Source organism: Macaca fascicularis, chromosome 7 (assembly GCF_037993035.2).
Source record: "Macaca fascicularis isolate 582-1 chromosome 7, T2T-MFA8v1.1".
Taxonomy (NCBI): domain Eukaryota; kingdom Metazoa; phylum Chordata; class Mammalia; order Primates; family Cercopithecidae; genus Macaca; species Macaca fascicularis.
Window position 1 is genome coordinate 124,967,212 of NC_088381.1, and position 25,642 is coordinate 124,992,853.

The window sequence follows — 25,642 nt, forward strand, 5'->3', positions numbered from 1 at the left end:
TTTGCATCAATTCACACCAGTTTATTAGACCAACACAGCTTATTCATATCAATAATTTCAATAGCCAAGTTTTTTTTACAGTCTTTTTACACCTGGTGCTCTGTATACCATGTACATGTTCCATGTACATTCAGCTAAGGAGTAAGTAGGAACAACCAAGGTAGAAGAAAGAAGGAAAGACTCTATGACTTAGTATCAGAGTCTTGGCACCATATTGCCTTAGAATACTGCGCAGATGTACTCTACTTTTATGCTTTCTAATCCAGTCAAATAGCCAAATACGTCTGCAGCATAAGAAAGCACATAAGGTGGAAGTTGAGTGTTGAGTGGCCAATCCAAAGTATATGCTTTGGCAAATGGTAGAATAATGTCACTCATATTTAACCACTTTGTGTAAGTATGTAAAAACTACACTGCTCTACTACCTTTCAGACACACTGTTTTACTGCCACAGACCAAATTCTGATAGAGGAGCATGGATAGAGATGAGAACTTATCATCATAAAACCTTTCTTCCTGAGAAGCCCTTGTCTTCCTACTGTGGAAAAAAAAATGCTGGGGAACACCGGAGAGTACATTTATTTGGAGCATTTCACTTTACTTCAGAACAAACTGAATGAAAACTCTTTTTTAATGAAGCATAACAGTGTAGAGAATTCTGCTTAAATATTTGCTCAGATAATATTTTCTTACTCTGGAGCTATGAATCTGGCAACAGAGACAGATTAATAATAGCAATGAGCCCTGTGGTTGTTTGAAGAGAGACTTCGTGTATCCAGATGTAGCAATCAAATAAGCTCTGACAACTTATAGCACAGACACAGACCCTATGCAGATTGCCAGGGAGCAGCCACCCATGAGCCACGTTTAAGGGTGTGACACTAGCCCCTTCTATTTCTAAGAGTGTCACTATAGCAAATGCTACAGAAATTACAGTCAAAACATACCTGAAATGCACCATCTGATTCAGTTTCAGCCTCAGAAACATCTCAAAACACTTGAAGAATAACTACAGCTTGAAACTTTTTTTTTTTTTAGATTCAGGGGGTACATGTGCAGATTTGTTACATGGATACATTGCATGATGCTGAAGTTTGGGCTTCTATTGATCTCATCACCCAAATAGTGAACATAGTACCCAAGAGGTAGCTTTTCCCCACTTCTTTTGAAATTCCCGGTGTCTATTGTTTCCATTTTTGTGTCTGTGTGTAGCCAGTGTTTAGCTCTCACTTATAAGTGAGAACATGTGGTATATTGTTTCTGTGTCAGTTCACTTAGGATAATGGTCTCCAGCTGCATCCATGTTGCTGCAAAGAACATAATTTTTTTCCTTTTAAGGCTAACTGCAGCTTTAAATCCATATTTACATTTAACATCATGATAAGGAACATGTGTGGACAATAATCCTGAACTAAAGAAACCAAAAGAATAAAATAGTAATCTTTTGGGCGAAGATAAAATATATATATATATTTATATATATATATATGTGTGTATATATATATATACACACAACTAAAACAATAGTTTGGGTAGGCTTTGTTTTCTTGTCTTTTTGTTTTGTGTGTTAGTTCATTTTCATTAACTCATTTGTGTTGTTGTAACAGAATACCTGAGACTGGGTAATTTATAATAAGTAGAAATTTACTGGCTCATTGTTTTGGAGACTGGAAAATCTGAGATCAAGGAGCCAAAATTGGTGAGGGCCTTCTTGCTATGTTATCCCACAGTAGAAGGTGAGAGGGTGGGAGAAGGGGAGAGAGGGCCAAACTCCTCCCTTAATAATGGCATCAATCCCACCCATAGGGTTGAGCCACCTTCATACTGTTACAATGGCAATTAAATTTTAACATGAGTTTTGGAGGGGGCAAACATTCAAACCATAGCAGTTTGTTTGCTTATTTTAATGAGAAGGAGAAGGAGAGGAAGAGAAGAACAACACAAAATGAGATACTGGGTTTCCCCATCAGATTATTGGGACCATTTTACATACAGAGTTGCTGACATGCAACGTAAGGGACACTAGCATGGCTGCTGGTGACCTTGACCACACCTACAATCTTTGCCAGGGACAATCTGGCAATACATACCAAAAATCTTGGAAGTGGACTTAGAAATTCTGCTACTATAAATTTACACTAACAAAATAAGTCAAAAAAGCAAGAATATTTATAAAAATGTTTATTTTGGCTTTGTCCATACCAGGTGAAAATTAAAACAACTTGCATATTCAATATAGGGGATAAGCTATAAATATAAATATGATATATTCATAATATCAGGTGAAAAGTATATTGCAGAGCAATATTTTTATTTTCTTTTATTTTCTAAAATATGTGCATTATACATGTCCAGGCATAGAAAAAGAATGGAGATTATCTCAGGTAAATGGTTTGTAAATAAACTTTTGCCTTCCTTCTTATTCCTTTTTTTTTTGACATTTTTATTATGAGCCCAAGTTTATTTCATTTTAAAAACAAAAGCTATAAATCTGTTTCCATTTTGAATGAAGAAAAAAGTAGTACATTTTATTTTTGAGTGCTTAGTATGCAATTCTATTTTTACCACATAAATTCATACTTAAGTGATATTATTATATTGAAAAAATAAAATCCAGAAACTTTATCCAAAGGTAGCTATGTTGGTCAGAGTTTAGTTACAGGGAACAGAATCTACTCTGGTTCCTTGAGGTAGAAAAGGATTTATTACACTGCACAGAATGGCCTATAGAATAGAAGTGCTAAGGAAACAGATTCTAGATGGAATTCTTAGGGACAGAACCAAAGCAGCGGAGCTCTTATTTCTTCTTAACTCAGTTTTATATTAATGTCTTTGGCAAACAGATCTCATTGGTGAAACCGAATTACATTTCAGTCTCTAGCTTAAAGAGAGTCTAGGAAATGTACAGCTTTCAGACGTTTAGTTTCCGTAATACAGGAAAACACACAAGAAGGAGGTTGAAGATTGAGGGGCCCAATTCCAAGTATATGCTTCTGCAAGGGAGGAGAATGTTACTTAACGTTTTGAAAGATTCTTATTATTATTTTGCCAACTGACTATTGTAAACCCTTTGTGCAGAGTTTCTATTCACATACCAAGGCTAACAGAGGGAAAGAAACATGGTGGACCACATATGTCTAAAACCCAAACAGGTCAAAAAGAAGAGTTGATAAACTCATTAATTATCCTTCTCTTTATACTTCAGCTTGTTTTTATATAAATCTTTTAAGTTTTAATGAGTTTCTAAAAGTAATTTAAACTCCTTAATACAATATGTATATTTCATAAAATTTGAACATGCTTTTCAAATTCAAACATAATTTCATTTGTTAATAGCCTTTAATCAAAGTGAGTATTCTTAGCTAAATAATTATCTTTCTTTTTTAACATTATTTTTTAATTTTTATTTTTTGGAGACAGAGTTTTACGCTGTCACCCAGGCTGGAGTGCAATGACACAATCTCAGCTCACTGCAACCTCTGCCTCCCAGGTTCAAGCAATTCTCCTGCCTCAGCCACTCAAGTAGCTGGGATTACAGGTTTATGCCACCACACCTGGATAATTTTTGTATTATTAATAGAGATGGGGTTTTGCCATCTTGGCCAGGCTGGTCTCAAACTCCTGACCTCAGGTGATCCACCTGCCTCGGCCTCCCAAAGTGCTGAGACTACAAGCGTGAGCCACTGTGCCTGGCCAAATAATTATCTTTCTAAATTGAGTAGCACTAGATGGTTAGTTTATGGATTTTTCTGACTTTCAGGGTAATTTCAGACCACGGCACACATAATCTTCATGTTTTTCCATATGTCTTTTAACATATGGATGTGGGTATCTGTTCTTAATCTTTCACTGGCGGTAATAATGACTTACTGTCCTCTCCATTTTCTCCGCTAGAAGAAATTACTCAGCCTTCAAGAGTCAACCTAAATATCACTTTCTGGGGAAGGCTTTCCAACTTCCTTGTCAGAATCTTATTATTTTCACTCTCATTCTTCACACTATCACCACTAGAAGACTTAACATAGTATACTGTAGTGAGTATAATGCCTGACTCCACTCCTGCCTCTGCACTCTCACATGGAGAGGAAATTGAGGACAGGTCTTGATCATGTGACCATCCCAGGAGAATGGGGTTGTGGGTATGTTCATGAGTAGACTGAGAATGGAGAAAGAGGGATCCTCCAGAGGAAAATTAGGATGCTTTTATCAAAAGGAGAAGGAAAACCAGTGAATGTCTACATTGCACAATAAAGAAAAGATCCTAACTGGATCTCAAAGGTATTATACTGAATGAAAAAAAACCAAAAACCTGAAACCTTGCATACTGTGTGATTCCATTTATATAAATTTTTGAAATTTATTCTCAAAATGACAAAATTATAGAGATGGAGAATAGTCTAGTGGCTGTCAGGGGTTAGGGATGGAGGTGGAAAAGAAATATGGGTATGACCATGAAGAGCCAGCACAAACGGGATCTTTGATGATGATGTAGTTCTATATCTATATGGCGGTGGTTACACAAATCTGCTCATACAGATCAAAGTTCCGAAGAAAAGAAAATGCAATCTAAGAAAATCATCTCTAAGGAGCCAAATGTTCTTGTATGAAAGCTACCAGTAGATATTCTCAAACTAGAAAAAAAAAATCCTCAGAAATGCAGCATTCATACACACCCTTGTTAGAAAAAAACTACTTGACAATTCAATCTATCTTATTATGAGATTAATCAAAATGTATAACTCAGACTGGAGATGCTGTTGTAAAAGGACTGAAGTGAGCATAATATTTATTTGCATGTATTAAATGAATTAATATGATGCATTCTCAAAGATCAGAATCTCAATATTATAAACATGGGCTTTGTACCAATAAAAACATAAAGATTGGGAGGTGAAAGAAGAGATGAGAGTACATGTAAGAGTGCTAATATCCTCTTATTTCACAGCAAAAGTTTAACTGATAATATCTGATACTAAAACATACATAACTCCGATTCGAAGTTTGTTATAACCATTTCTGAAAATATTAAACCTTTTTTTTTTTTTTTTTTGAGTCACCTAGGCTGGTGCGTAGTGGTGCAATCTCAGCTCACTGCAACCCTCCCAGGTTCAAGCAATTCTCCTGCCTCAGCCTTCAAAGTAGCTGAGACTACAGGGTGCACCACCACGCCCGGCTAATTTTTGTATTTTTAGTAGAGATGAGGTTTCACCATGTTGGCCAGGCTGGTCTTGAACTCCTGACTTCAAGTGATCCATCTGCCTCAGCCTTCCAAAATGCTGGGATTACAGGCCTGAGCCACTGTGCCTGGCTGCAAAATATTAAATCTTAAAGTGAAAAAACAGGTTCAATAATTCCTAAAGTCTCTTTTTTCTTCCATTAAATAAAGGGAAAATTACATGTAGTTTGTTTTTATTTTATTAAAAATAAATTCTAGATATAGTCCCAGTTATCTGAAAGCATTTCACTCTCTCTCTGTCTTCCTCTCCCTGTATGTTGTGTGTATATACAGAAAGATATCTGAAAATATTTATCCAATGTAACCTTAACACTACTACTCTTGGGTGATTGAATTTAGGGTGATTTTATATATTCAGCATTTTTTTTCTTATTTAAAAATATTAATAGCAAATATGCCATTAAGTCAACAATTGCTATTTCTAGACAGTCAATTTATATATTTTTTCTTTTTGGTACTTTAGTATTGTTTAATTTTCAAAAATAAATTAAATACGATTTTAGTTTTTAAAAAGATTAGAAGGAAGTGAACAGCAATGGAAGATTTACAATGTCTAAAATTTAGCATTGAAATTAAGGCTAAGGAACAATGACTGAGGAGAACAAGAAGATGAAGAAGCTCCGGGACCCATTTTTAGGTTTTTTCTCTGCACTGCTCCAAATCACTTAACATTTTTCATTTCTCAGTAGTCAGAACTTCATGCTGACAGATTGACCGTGTGACTACCATCTCAATGATCTGGATTTTCAACAAGCAATGTGGTGCTGGAGAGTTTTTCAACCTTATTGATTTGAGGGGTGTCTGTGAGTGCTTCAGTTCACATGGTATCACTTCATGCCCTGGAGAGGGACTGGGCAGATCTCCCATCCAAATAGAAGCCCCTCCAGGATTGGGAGATGAGCAAGAAGATGTGGAAAGAGCTGAAAATATCATGGAGATCTTACTACAGAAAAATGATTTGAGAGTAGGATTCAGAGCAAGAAAATTTACCTCAGACATCACCTAAGGGGAGTAGGCACCAAAGCCCTTTGGTGTAAAATGCTCTGATTTCTTTTTTTAAATTATTATTATACTTTAAGTTCCAGGGTACATGTGCACAACATGCAGGTTTGTTACATATGTATACATGTGCCATGTTGGTGTGCTGCACCCGTTAACTCACCATTTACATTAGGTATATCTCCTAATGCCAACCCTCCCCGCTCCCCCCACCCCACAACAGAAAATGTGGCACAAAAACACCATGGAATACTATGAAACCATAAAAAAGGATGAGTTCATGTCCTTTGTAGGGACATTGATGAAGCTGGAAACCATCATTCTGAGCAAACTATCGCAAGGACAGAAAACCAAACACCGCATGTTCTCACTCACAGGTGGGAATTGAACAATGAGATCACTTGGACACAGGGTGGGGAACAAAATGTTCTGATTTCTAAGAAAGTCCCATGGCTTGAAACCCAAGCTTCACATTACAATGAGCCTCTTGCTAAATGCTGTTGCTACTCAAACACAACCCACTATTAGATTTCTTGCAAGTACAGTTGGCCGCTTGCATCTGCTAGCCCTGCAACTGCAGATTCAACAAACAGTGGATCAAAAATATTGGGGAAAAATGATTTAAAAATACAACGACAAAAAATAATACAAATTTTAAAAGAATACAGTATAACAACTATTTACATAGCACTTACATTGTATTGAGTATTATAAGTAATCTAGAAGCCTGCCCAACATGGTGAAACCCCGTCTGTACCAAAAAATACAAAAAATTAGCCAGTCTGAGGCACGAGAATTGCTTGAACCTGGGAAGTAGAGGTTGCAGTGAGCCAAGATCACGCCACTGTACTCTGGCCTGGGTGATAGAGCAAAACTCTGTTTCCAAAAAAAAAAAAAAAAAAGTAATCTGGAATAATTTAAAGTATATGGGAGGATGTGAAGTAGGTTATATGCAAACACTACACCATTTTATATCAGGGACTTGAACATCCACAGGTTTTAGAGTCCACTGGGGTCCTAGAACCAATCCCCCATACAGAGGGATGCGTGCACTTCCAAAGATCCTACCTTACCATTGGTTTACATTCACTGACAGATTTGTGTGGGTTCTTCCACCAAATGAAGGTAGAGAGAATCACAGGCACACTTTCCATGATCTGTATCCAGAGAAGTGGCTAGAGTTGGAGAGCAGAGTCATCCTTTCTGGGAATCAAGTTACGACTTAGCAGAGCATCTGCTATCAGAACAGCTAACACTTATTATTATTTTGAGACAGAGTCTCGCTCTGTTACCCAGGCTGGAGTGCAGTGGCACGATCTCAGCTCACTGCAACCTCCATCTCCTGGGTTCAAGTGATTCTCCTGCCTCAGCCTCCCAAGTAGCTGGGACTACAGGTGTGCGCCACCACACCCAGCTAATTTTTGTATTTTTAGTAGAGATGGGGTTTCACCATGTTGGCCAGAATGGTCTCGAACTCCTGACCTCAAGTGATCTACCCGCCTCAGCTTCCCAAAGTGCTGAGATTACAGGTGTGAGCCACTGTGCCCAGCCTATTATTATTATTATTTTTTATAGAAACAGGGTTGCACTTTATGGCCCAGGCTGGAGTGCAGCAGTGCCATCATAGCTCACTGCAGCCTTGAACTCCTGGGCAAAATTTCTCCTCCTGCCTCAGCCTCCTGAGTGGCTGGGACTACAGGCACACACCACCAGGACCAGTTAATTTATTATTATGATTATTTTGTAGAGATGAGGTCTTACTATTTTACTCAGGCTGGTCTCAAACTCCCGACATCAAGTGATCCTCCTTCCTCACTCTCCCAAAGTGCTAGGATTATAGGCCTGAGCCACCACAACCAGCCCAGCTAATGTTCATCAAGTATTTCCTGTGCATCCGGAAATGTACTAAGTATTTAACATTCATGATCTTACTTAATCCTCATGATCTCTATTATCTTCATTTTATAGATGAGGAAATTGAAGAATACAAAGTTAAGAAACTTGCCCAGGGTTGCGTGGTCACGTAACTGGGTAGCAAAGGATTCAAACCTAGGTCTGACATCCGGTACATTGTACATCCTTGTAGAAACCTGCTGCTGGAAGAGGGGCTGGGAAGAAGATACAAGATCTGACCAACTTCAATAAAGGAAGACAGGACAACTTCCTTATGTTATAGCCAAAAGGAATAATACTAAAAGTGAAACACAAATTGAAAATAACAATAAAAATAATGCCTATTATAAAACTACATCTAGCCACCTTCAAACCCTCTGGGCCAGGCACGGTGGTTCATGCCTGTAATCTCAGCACTTTAGGAGGCCAAGGCAGGCGAATCACCTGAGGTCAGGAGTTCGAGACCAGCCTAGCCAACATGGCAAAACCCATGTCTACTAAAAACACAAAAATTGGACAGGTATGGTGGCGCATGTCTGTAGTACCAGCTACTTGGGGGGCTGAGGCAGGAGAATCACTTGAACCCAGGAGGCGGAGGTTGCAGTGAGCCGAGATCACGCCACTGCACTCCAGCTTGGGAGACAGAGGGACACTCCATCTCAAAAACAACAACTACAAAACAACAATGACAAAAATCCCTCTGGATTTGCCAGACTATAATGAAAAGAATTAAAGCGCTTTATAAAAATGCATAAAGCTATACCAAACCAACCAATTTCTCCTGTGAGAGAAGACAGTTGACTTTCTTTTTTTTTCTTCGAGACAGGGTCTCATTCTGTCACCCAGGCTGGAGTGCAGTGGCACAATCATGGCTCACTATAGCCTTGAAGTCCTGGGCTCAAGTAATCTATTTAACATTGCTAAAGTCATGGATGTTTGGAATCTATTGGGAAATATTGCATCTTCATAATGAATGTAATGATTTCTATTTTAGAACAGCAGATAATGGATAATGCAAAAACCACTTGTATTTCCTTTAATGTACATTTTGTTATTTCTGTAGCAACAGATTTACCTTCCTATTGACTGTTGCTTATTCAGTCTAGTGAATCCGTTTGTTTGCCCTGAGTGCAAACCAAAGGAGCAAGTTGGGGAATGTTCGAACATTCAGAAGTATGAATGTGCCAAGTGACAATAAACACATACTTCCTGCATAGATTATTTAGTGCAGAAGACTGGACTTGGTGTTCTCTGGGGACACTGAAGAAGTCCCAGCCCTCATGGAATTAATGGTCTAGTTATAGAGACAGAATATGCACATATAAAATACCTTACATTTTTGAGGCAACATATTAAGAAAAACAAAAAAAGATAAAATATGAAATATAAATACAAAAGCTTTAAGTATATGCAAAGAACAGAATGATTAGAACGAAGATATAACTAGTAGGTGAAGATTTTTGAATCAACTTTATATGACACCTTCCTAAGATGAAAAGCTTATGGAAGATAATTCCTAACACCTAGTCTAAGTTAAATAAAGATTGCCACTTGATTTTTTTTTTCATGTTAAATATACCACGAGACATACATGGTCGTCTATCAGAAGAGTTACAAAGTGAGCTCTGCTTTTTCCTTTAGCAAGCAGAAAAGACTTTCAATAGTTCTTGGTTTCTCTTTGTGAAATAAATATTCCAATGCTTTTCTTAAACACTGCAGACTAACAATGCCATATGTAAATTGCCTTTCGGTCTGTACACATTTGAATTTACTTGAGCAGAGGAGCACAGAACATAAAAAATCTTAATTTAATATGCATTTTAGGATAAATAGCTATTAATTCTATTATATTACATCAAATAAGAAGTTGGATGACTTACGGCCAGAGATGGAAATGTCATTATATAATGACATGCAAAAAAATGGAAACATACAATATAAAATAAGTTCCTTTAACTGCAGAATAAACTGAACATATCATAGTGTTTTTCAATATAGAGTGGCTTTCACTTCTTTGTACATAGAAGTTCAGAAATTAACTACTGTAACAGCCACCTGCTTTTTTTTTTTTTTTTTTTTTTTTTTGCTGTGAGCCTCTCAACCGAGTCATTGCAAATTCTCCTGTACTTTCTATTATAAATGTCTTCAAATCCCAAACTTTGTAATCCTGGCATGATTCATAATGACCAGAGAACTGTAAAAGAAATCCCACAGGATACATTTCTGTCTCCTGAATTTCCACTCAGCTCTTTTTTTAAATATCTGTGCAAGATAGAGAGGTGGATCTAACTCATTATTATAGTGCAGCCTCAGCGTAAGGATCTCAAGTCATGAGAATACTCTTCTCATTTCACTGGCCATTAATGGAAACAGTCACAAGTGAGCAGTGGAAAAGGGTCAGCCCAAGGGTGTAAGCTGACCTCCACACCCTTTAAAGAAACATGCGTGCGCGCGCACACACACACACACACACACACACACGCCATCCCTCCCTCACTCCAGCTCCACTTTTGCCCTTTTAACATATTGGATATTTGTGTACTATTTCCTTTGAACAAAGTATTCCATCACTTAAGGAGATATATATGTATATATGACAGATATATATATAAATATTTTAGACATATGTAAAAATATATATATTTTAGACAGATACATATGTATTTTTAGACATATATAAATATATATTTTAGACAGATATACATAAATACGTATATTTTAGACAGACATACATAAATGCATATATTTTAGACAGATATATAAATACTTTTTTTAGACATATATAAATATATATATTTTTAGGCAGATATATATATAAATATATGTATTTTAGATGGATATATAAATATATATATTTCAGACATTTATTTTTTTAGACAGATATAAATATACATTTTTTAGACAGATATATATAATACATATTTTAGAACAGATATATATAAATATATATATTTTAGACAGATATATATGTATATTTTAGACAGAATTTCACTCTTGTTGCCCGGGCTGGAGTGTAATGGTGCGATCTCGGTTCACTGCAGTCTCCACCTACCGGGTTCAAGCGATTCTCCTGCCTCAGCATCCTAAGTAGCTGGGATTTCAGGCATACGCCACCACACCTGGCTAATTTGTTGTATTTAGTAGAGACGGGGTTTCACCATGTTGGTCGGCTGATCTCGAACTCCTGACCTCAGGTGATCCACTCACCTCAATCTCCCAAAGTACTGGGATTACAGGTGTGTGCCACTGCACCTGGCCAAGAAAATATTTTTTAAAACCATTGTTCTGAAAGATAGGGTATAATGACTTAGAAGCATCCTAACTTAAAACCACTGCTTTTAAAGTCAAATGTGGCCAGGAATGGTGGCTCACACCTGTAAATCCAGCTCTTTGGGAGGCTGAGGTGAGCAGAACACTTGAGTCCAGGAGCTCAAGACCAGGCTGGGCAATATGGTAAAACCCCATCTCTACTAAAAATACAAAAATTATCCAGGTGTGGTGATACATGCCTATAGTTCCAGTTACTCAGGAGGCTGATGCAGGAGGGTCGCTTGAGTCCAAAAGGTTGAGGCTGCAGTGCGCCGAGATCAACCACTGCATTCCAACCTGGGCAACAGAGCGAGACCCTGTCTCAAAAAAAAAAAAAAATGTTAGACAGAAAAATACTGTAGATGAAATGAGGGCAATATAAATTAGGAATTGGTGGTTTATCAAGTAAAATGCCAAACAAATGAAATTAAAGGGTGGTGTTTAATGAGTCATAAATCTTAATGTTTATTTCTGAAAAAGAAGAAAGACAATCAAGGGACTCCACTTACAACTTAATTTGCCTAAATCAAAATTGTTTGAATGAATTTAAGATTTTGAAAGCATAAAATTGTCACCTCATCAAATTTATTTGTACTTTCCAGGATTGTACCCTTGTGCACAGGTAAACCCACCACAACAAGCTCAGTCCAGTTTTCTAAGCATTGTCTCCATCAAGCATCGTGTTTCGTTTTTCAGGCTCACTCTGATTGGATGTTGCCTCAGTACCAGTTCTCTTAGGAGAAGGCCCTTGTCAAAGGCAGACACATAGATTAACTTGAAAATACTGAAACCTTTCATTCTAAGCATTGTACAGAAATTGAATTCAGCAGAAGAACTTTGAAACAATCTATTTTTTACCCAAAATATTTGTGATATTTAATAAAAATAGCTAATAGAGCATTATAGTTCCAAAGGGCTCTATCATTAGCCATTAGCTCATTTGATCCTCCTATCAGTCCCACAGATGGACAGACACCATTATATTACAAACTGAAACTAGGAGAATCAGGAGGTTAATTTGACAGAAACTCAGATTTTCTGACCCCAAATCCCCCAAAGGGAACAAGCTTACCTCTGATTTAAAGTTCCACATACTTTGATTCAAGGACAGTATTATAATTTCGATATCTTACTAACTCTATGGGCAAAACTTCCCCTCTCTCAATGTATTTATTTGACTTGCTTTCTGTGGAGTGAAAGGTGGAAGGGAGAGGGAAACAAAAGAGAGCATTTTGCTGGGAAGGTAGATAAATATGACAAGTGTATTCCTAAGTCCATGAAAATTTTCACCAGTCCTCCCATTATTTATTAGAAATGGAGTCAGGTGGGTATATATGTATAAGAATAAGGCAAGCTGAAAGCATTAAAATGCTTTCAAAATTCAATATAAGGATGTGGAGGCCTTGTATGGTTTGGCTTCGTGTCTCCAACCAAATCTCATGTTGAATTGTAATCCCCAATGTTGGGGGAAGAATCTGGTGGGAGGTGATTGAATCATGGGGGTGGATTTCCCCTTTTCTGTTCTCATAATAGTGAGTTCTCACAAGATCTGGTTTTTTGAAAGTGTGTAGCACTTCCTCTTCACTCTCTCTCTCTATCCTGCCAGCCATGTGAAGATGCGCCTGCTTCCCCTTCACTTTCCACCATAACTGGAAGTTGTCTGAGGCCTCCCCAGAAGCAGAAGCCTGTACAGCCCACAGAACCATGAGCTAATTAAAACCTCTTTTCTTACAAGTTACCCAGTCTCAGGTATGTATGTATAGCAGTGTGAGAATGGACTAATACAGCGCCCAAATGCTATTGCAGAATTATGGCAATTAAGTCCTTAAAAGCCATCTTATTTCATTGACAGTGAGCAACAATGTATCTGAGCTGATTTATGTGACTAAGGAAAAAAAATCATCTCAATTTATACTCAGAATGGATCTTTTGACTATAGTGGCTCATATTTTCTAATCAGTCACCAACCAGGCAAATGCAATGAATCAAGTTACTAATATGTAGTAATAGCCAATGGTGTGTGACATCATACACAACTAGTTTAAAAACAAAAGAACTTAGAAATTAAAAATTCTAATATTCAATTTAGAGCTTAGGAATAAATTTTATTAGTTTACTTTTTAAAATTATTTTGAAAATGTGACACATTATATGGTAATAGAAAAAATTCAAACAGTACAAAAACATAAACAGTAAAATCTTGGTCTCCCACCTCCCATCACTGGGCTCGCATTCCCAGAGGTAACTGCCTATTAGGTGCTTCTTGTTCATTCTTCCAGAATGAGTCAATGTGGATATGCATAGATGTATATTTTCTTTTTATTTACATAAATATGATAGCATGCTGCACACATTATTCTACACCTTACATTTTGCCCTTAATATGTCTTGGAGGTTAGCCCATGTCTATACATATGAAACCAACTCACTCTTTTTAACCAGTTGCATAGTAGTGTTTGTATGGCTGCACTATCAATAAAAAAATATGCTCTATGGATGGGCCATAGGTTATTCTTTAGACTTTTGCAGTAGTGAACTTGAAAAAAAATACTGTCGTGAATATTCTTCAACATGTGTCTTTATATACATATATGTGTATTTGTAAGATAAATTCCTAAAATAAATATTTTACTCAAAGCATGTTGTTTATCTGACAATTTCTAACATTACTTATTTCAACTAAAAGCTACTCCAAAAATATTTACATTGAGAAAGAAAGGAACGAGGAGTAAGTGTTGATTATCTTCTTTCACAAGGACAACATAGAAATGAAAGCCTTTTTCAAGAAATGTAATTGTTTGGTTTTGGAGTTTTTTCATGGGCAAGTTTGGAAGGTCACAAAGAAGAATGGGATAATTTCTATCATTTGAGGCCTAATCACTCATTAAGACCTCTGGGAGAAAGGCTATCAGAACAGTAATCCACAAAGCTTCTCTCTTCCTTAAGGCTTTCTCTCTCTCGCCACCTCTAATGCGTGCTGGCATGAAGTGGCTGAAATGATATATGCTATAATATATATAGAGAGAGATTTCTTTTCCAAATCACAAACAGTGGTCTGTGCAGAGAAAAACTTCCTCATCCAGATATGAGACTTCTTATTCCTCTAGGGTCACCCTGGAGCCCTGAAAAAAGATAAGAAGAAATTAGACATATCTGACACTTCTCCATCTTAGGAAACAATTTTACAGGCAGAATCAAACTTTCCCAGTAACATTCCACTGCCATTGTAAAACTCTCCCAGCTTAGCTGAGAATTCCCCAGATTTCAAGGTGTTCAAATAAAGGAAGGGTCTGGGTGAGAATAATGTTTGCATGAGATAAAATGTAAAACCCCATCTATTCTTTCTTTTCACATACACAAAAAAATTAAAATTACCTAGCATATTTTTCTAGCCAACTGCCAAAAACCTGAGATGGAGCTTTTTGTCTTGCTCTCGACTACTGATGCTGGCTTCGTTCAAGGCAATTCAGGACAGCATCTGCCTAACCTCATGTTTCACTGAAATACAGGTTCTGAAAAGCAGCCTGAAGATGACATTCTGGGAAGAAGAACGATGTTGCATGCGGCGGGGGAGGGATGGGAGGCAGGAGCAAGGGAGGTGGCTGAGCGGTGTTAATGCAAATGTATTCCCAGGGCTTATTCACTGGCAAACTCAGTGGACACCCAGCCATTTGAATCTGGGCCAGCGAGTTTGGCTCCTCTTCTGCTGGCAGAGCACGAGCCCAGCACAGCATCCTGCTGCTGTTGGCATGTAGACAGCTGTCTTTCTTCATCTCACCCTCCCCACCACCGCGGCACACTCAACAGGTGTTGCCAGGGACACAGTGTGTTTGGCAGCTGTCAACTTTCAATAATCATCTCTGTAGCATATCCCTTTCTGTTCTCTCACCCCAGTTCTTCCCTTGCTTCCCACTCTCTTAAAAACCCCAGAACCATTTGGGCCTTTGCAAAGGGCAGAGTTAGGCAAAGATGCTGATCAAGGCTCAACATGATCTGGAGAGAGAAGCTCTGTCTGGGCCCCAGCCTAAGTGTGGCTGGGATTGCTACAAGATGCAGGCCTTTGGGGTTGATCCAATTATTCTTTTTTATTCCCCCTTTTGAGGTAAACTTGTTCTGTTGTTTGGTTTTGCTTTTTATTTTTTTTTTAATTAAGCCGATATTCCTTGAAGTTTATTTTGCAGCCAAACACAATCCGTTGGTGATGCAGATTTTCACCTTGTGGAAATTGTATTAACCATCATCGTCATCATCATCCTCATCATCTGTATTTATGACATGCACCCAGGATATTTATATGTGTATTCTATTCTTTTTTTCTTGCAGAGGGGTTAAATTTTTACTATTATTGTTTGACAAAGATAAATTGTATATGTTTATGGTGTACATGATGTTTCAAAATATGTCTAGATTGTGGGATGGCTAAATGAAGCTAATTAATGCATGTATTACCTCTGAGGTAAACTGTTAACCCATTTTTTTCCTGACCTTAAATCCTTCAATTTTTCATTAGTAATTTTGAATTCCAGCTCCTCCCCTTATAATCCATGTGCTCTTAATCACGTTCTTTAACTTTTTTCTGTGTGTCTTTCCCCACCCCCCTTTTTGTGGAGAACAAGGTCTCGCTACATTAGGGAGGTCTCAAACACCTAGGCTCAAGCCATTCTCCCACCTCTGCCTCCGTAAGTGCTGGGAGGCGTGAGCCACCACACCCGGCCCATTCTTTAACTTATCAAGCCTCAATTTTCTCATCTGAAAAATGAAGACAATATGTGCCATCTATAGCAATGAGATAAAGTAGACAAAATACTTAAGACTAAGTGTCCAGTGTATGTTGATGATCGCCTTCCTCCCCCATGTCCTTTTTTTTTTTAAATTATACTTTAAGTTCTAGAGTACATGTGCACAACGTGCAGGTTTGTTACACATGTATACATGTGCCATGTTGGTGTGCTGCACCCATTAACTCGTCATTTACATTAGGTATATCTCCTAATGCTATCCCTCCCCGCTCCCCCCACCCCATGACAGGCCCCAGTGTGTGACGTTTCCCTTCCTGTGTCCAAGTGTTCTCATTGTTCAATTCCCATCTATGAGTGAGAACATGCGGTGTTTGGTTTTCTGTCCTTGCGATAGTTTGCGTGTCCTCCTGAGCTTCATCCTTAAAAGCCCCAGGCTTTAACTACTGCCCTTGAGCTCTCAAAGACATGAGGCCCTGCTCACGTTCAGCATGTGATGGACACTTGAAATGGTCCTTGTCTGGGGCTCCTTCCGGTTCTGGTTCTTATCACAGTCAGAGCCAAAAAATATGCCTGCCCCTGTAGGTCTGCAGGAGATGCCAAATAAATGTTTTCAAAAGGCAGGAATATACAGCTATTAATTACAGTCTTGTTTATAATTCTAAATATTGAAAACCCCTGAATGTTCATCAGTGGAGAAATGGATGAGGAAATATTCATTTGATGGCACCCTATGCAGCAGGTCAAGTTAGTCAGCTAGACCATTTACTTAGGCACATATATCTCTTACTATGTATAAGAAACTTCATAAATATTAATGCATTTCAACCTCTCAACAGCTCAGTGTGGTAGACACCATTATTTTCATCACATTTGTTGATGAAGAAACTGAGACACAGAGAAGACGAGCCCTTTAATGTGTGCAACATGGGTAGGTCTCACAAACATGTTGCCAGAATAATACATGTGTCACAGAGAATTAATGTAAATTTCAAAAATCCACAAGAAAATAAGTTATTCATGTATATCGATGTATAGTAAAATTATAAAAACAAGGACAGGAAGATTACACACCAAGTTCATGCTGTAGTTGTTTCGAATGAGGGGGAAGGAGGATGGGTCAAGGGAATGCATGGAGAAGAACTCATTGCATCTGTAGAATCCCATTTATTTTATTTTATTCTTTGTTTGTTTAGTTTTCGTTTGTTTGTTTATTTGTTTGAGATGGAATCTCACTCTGTCACCCAGACTGGAGTGCAGTTGGCACAATTTCAGCTCACTGCAACCTCCACCTCCTGGGTTCAAGTGATTCTCCTGCCTCAGCCTCTTGAGTAGCTGGGAATACAGGCAGTCGCTACCATGCCCAGCTAATTTTTGTATTTTTAGTAGAGACAGAGTTTCACCATGTTGGCCAGGCTGGTCTCAAACTCCTGATCTCAACTAATTTGCCTGCCTTGGCTTCCCAAAGTGCTGGGATTACAGGCGTGAGTCACCGTGCCTGGCTCTATTTATTTTATTTTTAAAAGAACATGTTAAAATGAGATAGTTCTGGGTAACACAATACTCTGTTTTTAAGTATATTTTTCTCTATACCTCTCTTTTTTTAAATTGTAAAACAATAGCCATACAGAAAAATATACACAATATATTTATAATATTGATAAAACAGTTATTAAACAAACAGCATGTAACCACCATCCAGGTCAAGAAAGAGAATGTGAGTGGGGGCCCTTCCCCAGTCGTAACCTCCTTCTGCACCATCCAGAAGCAAGCGTGCAAGTGCCGTCCTGAGTTCTGTGATGCTTATTTTCTTGTTTCTCCCTAGAGTCTCTCATGTCTCCATTCTAAACAATATAGTCCAGTATAGTTAAAAAAAATTTTTTTATATTTTATGTATACTTAAAAAATGTTTTTTTGAGACAGGGTCTTTCTCCGTTGCCAGGCTGGAGTGCAGTGACACTATCATAGCTCACTGCAAGCTTGAACTCCTGGCCTCAAGTGATCCTCCTATTTCAGCCTCCTGAGAAGCTGGGAACATGGGCACCTGCCCCCAGGCCCAGCTAATTTTTAAATTTTTTGTAGAGATGACATCTTGCTGTGTTGACCAGGCTGGTCTTGAACTCCTAGGCTCAAGCAATTCACCCACCTTGACCTCTCAACGTGCTGGAATTACAAGCATGAGCCACCAAAGGTAACCTATATAATATGTATGTGTGTATTTTTTGTGTTCTTTTTTTGAGACATGGTCTCACTCTGTCACCAAGGCTGGAGTGCAGTGAGGTGACCATGGCTCACTGCAGCCTCAACTTTCCAAGCTCAACTGATCCTCCCATCTCAGCCTCCTGAGTATCTGGAACTACAAGTGTACACCACCATCTCCAACTAACTTTGCATTTTTTGCAGAAATGGGGTTTCACCATGTTCCCCACGTTGTTCTTGAACTCATGGGCTCAAGCGATCCACCCTCCTCAGCCTCCCAAATTTCTGGGATTACAGGCAGGAGCCACTGTGCCCAGCTCATATGGTGTGTATGTGTGTATTCTTTTGTGTCTTTCTTTTGCTCAACATTGTGAGATTTATCTGCATTGTTCCCTGCTCATTTTCATTGCCAAATAGATTTTCACATTTAGTTATCCTTGCCACTCTTCATTGACAGTTGAGTTGTCTGCTCTGTAATTTTCAAGCTTAAAAGAAAGGCAGATATTTCCTCTAGCAGATATCCGGGAACAAATATCTTCAGATGACTCCTCAGCTCAGCTTTCAGAAATGATGAGAACAGCCTTAATTGTTTCGCCATGAGAAGAATTTGTGTTTGGACTTACCATTGATGTATTCTGTTTCTTATTCACTTCCCTGAGTCAACAGCTTGCTTTTCTCTCTTACTTTATTTGCCTTTACACAGTGAAGCTGTAGTTAGAAAGAGATCCTCAAGGCTCTCATCTGGTTCACGCCCTGTGTCTTACACATAAGGAAACACACGTTGTGTCTTGCGGCTCACTTTTAAATACATTTTAGTAGCTCTGAGACCTATAGATGGTAACTTGGCGATTGGAATAGGAGTTTTAAATGTTCTGTTGTCTCTGGCAGCTGGTTAATCGTATGTTTAAGAATAAAGTGTTGCTAGCGTTTCTCTGTAGGGCAAATCTACTCCATATGAGACCCATACTGAGTGTCACAGAGATGTTGTCAAACGTCTAAATGAATTTTTCCCCTCCTCATTATTAGTCTCTGTACAGCATTGCATTTAAAAAACCACCCCAGGCCTCAGTAGTGAGGAGGGAAGAGCCCACAAAGCAGCGTTATTCTCCCCAGCACATGCTAGTAATCAGGCCAAGCAGCAGAGACATTTCTGCATTGGAAGGACCTCAGCAATGCTGTAAAAGGCATCTTCCCACTCTCCAATGTTGCCATTAATATGTAAAAGCTTAAGCTTGCTAAAAGGATTACTGCACGTTCTATCTGATGGTAAACTGGCACTGCAATGATTACATGTATCTTTTTGTCATTTTCTCGTAAAACATCTTACTCTTGAAGAGTATAATTGGCCTTTTATTAATGTTAAAGATTAAATTGGCATAAACGTAACACATTGCTTTAAATGAAAGGCATATTTGCAATCTTTAGGGTCTCGAATTCATGCTTTACAGCATGGCCATTATATATATACACACACACACATATTATATATATACACACACACATTATATATATATACACACACACATATATAACATACACATATACATATTACATGTATAAATTATATATAATATATAATACAGTCAGTCCTCTGTATTCGCAGGTTCCACATCTGCAGATTCAACCAACTGTGGTTCCAAAGTGTTCAGAAAAAGCAATAAAACATAACAATACAACAATGAAATAGTATAATTTTTAAAATACAGTATAACAACTATTTATATCACATTTACGTAGTATTAGGCATTGTAAGTAAGCTAGACATGACTTAAAGTATACAGGAAGATGTGAGTAGATTATGTACAAATGCTACACTATTTTGTATAAGGGATGAACACTGTGGATTCTGGTATCCTTGGGTATCCAGGAACTGAGGGACAGCTGTATATGTCATATGTTCTGCTAACAAGAACACAAATTTCACAAGAGGGTCATTAAGTGTGATAGTGGAAATGCCCCAACCTCCACCCTTACTTCTCATATATTCTAGCTATTGGAGATAAAGTACCATATACCATCCCATCGTTCAATACATATACCATTTCCCAGAAGACAGTGCCACAACCATGCAAAGTACCCCAGTTCAACCCACACCTTAGAGGAACCTTCCAAAGATTCATCTACCATTTAATCACAGACTCTGTGATTAAAGAAACGCTGGCAACACTTTATTCTGTATTTCTGGGTGATGAGGCACACCGTTATTCTTTGGTCATGAGTCTATTTTCATATCTCTTTTGCCAGAAAATGGGTCACTTGGCCTAAGACCATTTATGGGAGAAATGACAACATTCAAAGTATGTACTCATTACAATAAGGCTGAATTCCACCCCTCCCAGGTAAAGAGGTCAAATGCAGGTAACCTACCACCAAGTGGCTGGCTGGTTTCTCTGAGGAATCGTGGCAGATGGAGGGCTCAGTGTCTGTCTCCATTGCTGGCAGTTTGGACTCAGCAGTGGCAGCAGCTAGATGAGCTTTAATGAGAGAGACCCATGTTACTGGGCCAGGTACAACTTCAATTCCTTCTACGATGGCCACTGAATTCACGGGGCCACTAAGCAAGCATGAAGATGGCTAGGGGAAAAGGCTAGCTGGCCTCTACTGGATGGGTAGACTCCTCACCTGTTTGTGAAGAGCCTCCTCCATGGTAGGTGCCCTCTGGATGATATTCACAAGGACTCGAAGGTACACACACTTTGTGCCACTTCCACAGGGTTTTCACCTGCCTCTTACCCAGACTGACCTATTGCCAGTCTTCCAGTCCTGTTCCTTCTGGACCACTCACTAGTCAACCAAACTATTTTCCATGGCCCATGGGCCTATGTACATACCCTGAATATATGTCAGGTTACTCCTCCCCTGACACAGAGTGCAATTAGGAGGCCATAACTACTACGTATCATCCCCTTCTTCTATCATCCATTTTGAATTCCCTTCACCTTTCTGTTGATCTAGGCACACCTCGCCCCTCACCAATTCTGTTGGCCTAAGCAGTTGTCTGGTGAGATGATCCCGACTCTCATCTTTAAGGCTACAACTACTGTATTTGTCTATTTATTGTTAAAATTAGGCATAGAAGCATCCAGAGCCAGGGCCAGGTAGGTGCCTCATGCCTATCATCCAGCATTTTGGGAAGCCAAGGTGGGTATATCGCTTGAGCCCAGGAATCCAAGACCAGCCTGGGCAACATCAGGAATCCACTCCCCCCACACACCATCTCTACAAAAAATACAAAAAAATTAGCTGGGCATGGTGGTGCATGCCTGTGGTCTCAGCTACTTGGGAGGCTGAAGTGGGAGGATCGCCTGATCGTGCTGAGATCATGCCATTGCACTCCAGCCTGGGTGACGGAGTGAGATCCCACTTCGGAAAAAAAAAAAAAAAATCCAGAGCCACACCAGTGGTTATACTGAGCACCAACCATATTTTTCCCTTGCACGATTGTATGCAACAGTGCCACCTGCTCCTGCTATTTAGCTATCTCATAGCTTCCTGCAAGTTAGACCTCCCTTGGCACAACTCTGGCCTTACCGCTAATTTCAGTAAGTGCACCTCCCTTGCTTCTGATGTTTAACCACTGCTAACCAAAACTGCATTGCTTGCAGACAGCCTGGTTCTGTAATAGCATGTCCACCATCATCCCTGACCCAAGCTGGGTAAGAGGATAGTCACCACTGAGTATCTCAAGGATTCTGATGCCCCTTACCTTCCAGTGGAAGGTAACATAAATATGTTAGTGGGAGTTTTTAAACTTATGGTGTATCCATTTCAGCATTCTCCCTTATTTATGTCCTTCAGTTCTTTCCTCCACTACCTACCATGGCACCTCTGGTACTTCTTCACTTAGTGTGGCCATCGAGATTCCAAGAAGCTTCCAGGAGCTCTCATTAGCACCAGCTCTGGGGTTCTTGACAGGTTATTAAATCCTGAATCACAAAAAGATTGCTACCATTTCAATAAACTATCTATTTTTCAACTTTGTGTTCTATCCCCTTGATTTAGCACCCTCAGGAACCAATCCCAAGCATACTCTCCAAGCCATATCTTCCCTTCTGTATTTAGTCTCCTTCCTTAGCTGGCCTAGCACATTCCCAGTGTGTTATGCTGAGATTTGATCTTTAATATTGGTATGGTTATAGAAAGGGAGGTTGCGGGTGGGGTAGGTGGACAGGTAAGAGAGAGATACGCTTGGTCTTTAAAGGCACCTGCATGATCTAAGTTTTCATCATGCCCTTCAATAAAGGGGTTCCATTATCTTCTGACAAAAAGGAGGGATCCCTTCTGTCAATCCAGTAGTTTCAGGGAATTTGGGTGTTCAAGGTTTTTATATACATACACCCAGATAGTCTCATCTCAAATCATGGGGTTCCACACTGATTTTGACTGGAAGTTTCACTGCTTTTATGATTAAGTCTTGAACCTGGTCCTCCTTTCTGTCTGGGCTTTGGCTGCAAGACATTAGGGTCCCCTTAAATGCTACCCAGCACGCCCTCTGGCTTTCATATTTTGCTTTGAATTGGTCATTAATTGCTCAAGCCTGACATTTCCTCTTCAACTAATCAATAATACTCCACAGTAGCCACACAACTCCATTGTCCTCGTAGGATAATCTCTCTCATGCCTTCTAGGCAACAGAGATAGGACACCCAACAGTGCATCCCCACCCACCATCTCCCTTCCCACTTCACCACTGGCGAATTTTTTTTTAATTGCTTTGTGACAGCATGCTGGGGGCTAACCATACTTCACCTATTATCAGTGATGGTGTTCTCATTGCCAGGTAGCTGGCGAATCATCCAGCCCCCAAATCTCATATTAGAATCTGGTTCTTAGGACACTTGTGGAACCAATTGTCTTCTATTGTGCCCCCTGGAAACACACTCTGTGATGAAAAGCTGCATACGGAAGACCTGTTGGGAGTGCTTTCAGGAGATGCACCTGAGGGAAATTAAGAGGGCAGAGTCGGTGAGGATGACGCTAACTTACAATGCGGTTGTCACTGAGGCCTCAGTTAATTCAACAGAGAGCTCTAGAACCAATATGACACTTCAGAGTCGCACAAAATTAAGGCAAGGGGGACAGACCTTTGTACATCCAGTTATCAGCCTCAGACCAATGCCTAGCAAACTGTATGAGGCTTTTCCAGTGAAAGACACATCCGTGGGCTGTTAACCAATATTCTCAATAGCAAGGTGCATTGGCTCTGGACAAAGGATCTGGGCAGAGCACCAGGGTATCCATTATACCCAGTTCAGAGTTACCACTTGGTCTCTGCCATTCCCCAGTCCCATTAACCCTATTTGTCAGTAAAGATTCAATGTCATGGCAATATTACCCAGTCTGAGCCTCAGCTTACACAATATAGCTACTACCAAGTATGTCAAAGATGTGACTGTCCCATTAACCAGTGCATTTATTTTTACCAAAATGAAAAGTGTTCTCTAGACTCTGCTAGGGTATATAGTCAGGCGATGGGCTGTGAGTTTATACATCATAAATCTATTCTAACATTCTCACACCCTTGAGCTTTCTGACCCCTTCTTGTACGCCAAGGGAGTTCTGATATCTTCACGTTATTTCAGAAGCCATCTTCAAATTCAGGTGTTAAAGAACTATCCCAGTAAACTCTTAGACTAGCTCCATAAGTACTTGGCATAATATTGAGCCCAGATCCATGGGTGAGTATCACCATGTGAATGAATGTAGCCTTATATTTCACCTTATATTCACAAGCTCTCAAGGTTTTTTCTACTTGTGTTCCCCTCTCCCCCTTTCCTGTCACTATTTAGTAGGCAGATCTTATGATTCCTTTGCAGATCTTACAGGAACTAAGCTACTAGGGAGTTATCAAGACTAAGGAAAAAGCATAGTCACTGGAATTGGGAATAAGGTGGGGATTTGTTCACAAGGAAAAGGTAGAAGCAGAAGCTGAAGTGTAGCTAGATTTTGCTATTGAGAGAGGAAACACAAACTATGTTACCACCCTGGGACAACCTTCTTTCAATGTTTGCAAAGGCTGCCTTGTAATGAGTGTTCTCATCAGCCCTAGTTCTCCTAGTGTCTTCTCAGTAACATTACTGGGCAAAAGTCCATTTAGTGTGAATCCAGCACAAAATCAGAGCTGGTCTAGCAACAACAGTGATTTCAGATGCTGGGCTAGAGGGCCTTAATTTTCCTTAACTCAGAACTGCTTTGATTCCAGAGTCAAAGGACAGACTGAGTTAGAGGTGGGTAGCTCAGAGATGTAGAGGCATAACACAGAGTGGTTTAAAGCCTGGGACGGGAAATAAGGTAGAGCCCCAATTCAGTTCTCAGCTCTACTACTTAGCAGTTGAATATCCTTGGGAAGTTACTGAGCTTCTCGAAGTTTCACTTAATTATACTCATTTGTGGACTGGGGATGATAACACTTAATTTCAATGCGTTGCAGTAAGATCTAAATGAAATATTACCTGTGGAGTACTTAGAATCACACTCAGTACAGAACTACAGCTCAATCAATAGTAGTTGTAGCAGCAGCAGTAACTGTTCTTACTATTAGTGGTGAGGACAGAAGATGTTGGAAGCAGAGAATCAAGCTATTAATTTATAAAGAGGGTAGAGAGAACTGTAATCTCTGACCCCAAAACAGGGAAATTCACAGGCCAATTCCTAGAAAATCAGGGAAAGGTTCTAAATGCCCCACAGACCTGATAGCCCCCTAGCAGAAGGCAGCGTGGTGCAGAGGGATGAGCACACCACACCAAATCACAGATGTCAAGAATCCCAGAAAAGCAACTTCAACTTCAATTGTTGCCTATACATTTTAAGATATATGCGAAAGTGCCAAGGGGTTGATGAAATAGGTAATTTAATACATGATTGGAGTATAAATTGATATAATCCATTGGAAAACAGCTGAGTCATCTATTAAGAGTCTTAAAATGTTCACGACCCAATAAATCCACTTCTCATAATCTAGCCTAAGGAAATAATCCCAAATGTGAAAAAAATCTCTATATGTAAAATGTAATTTCCTCTTATTTATTTATTTATTTATTTATTTTTGAGACGGAGTCTGGCTCTGTCACCCAGGCTGGAGTGCAGTGGCCGGATCTCAGCTCACTGCAAGCTCCGCCTCCCGGGTTTACGCCATTCTCCTGCCTCAGCCTCCCGAGTAGCTGGGACTACAGGCGCCCGCCACGTCGCCTGGCTAGTTTTTTGTATTTTTTTGAGTAGAGACGGGGTTTGAACGTGTTAGCCAGGATGGTCTCAATCTCCTGACCTCGTG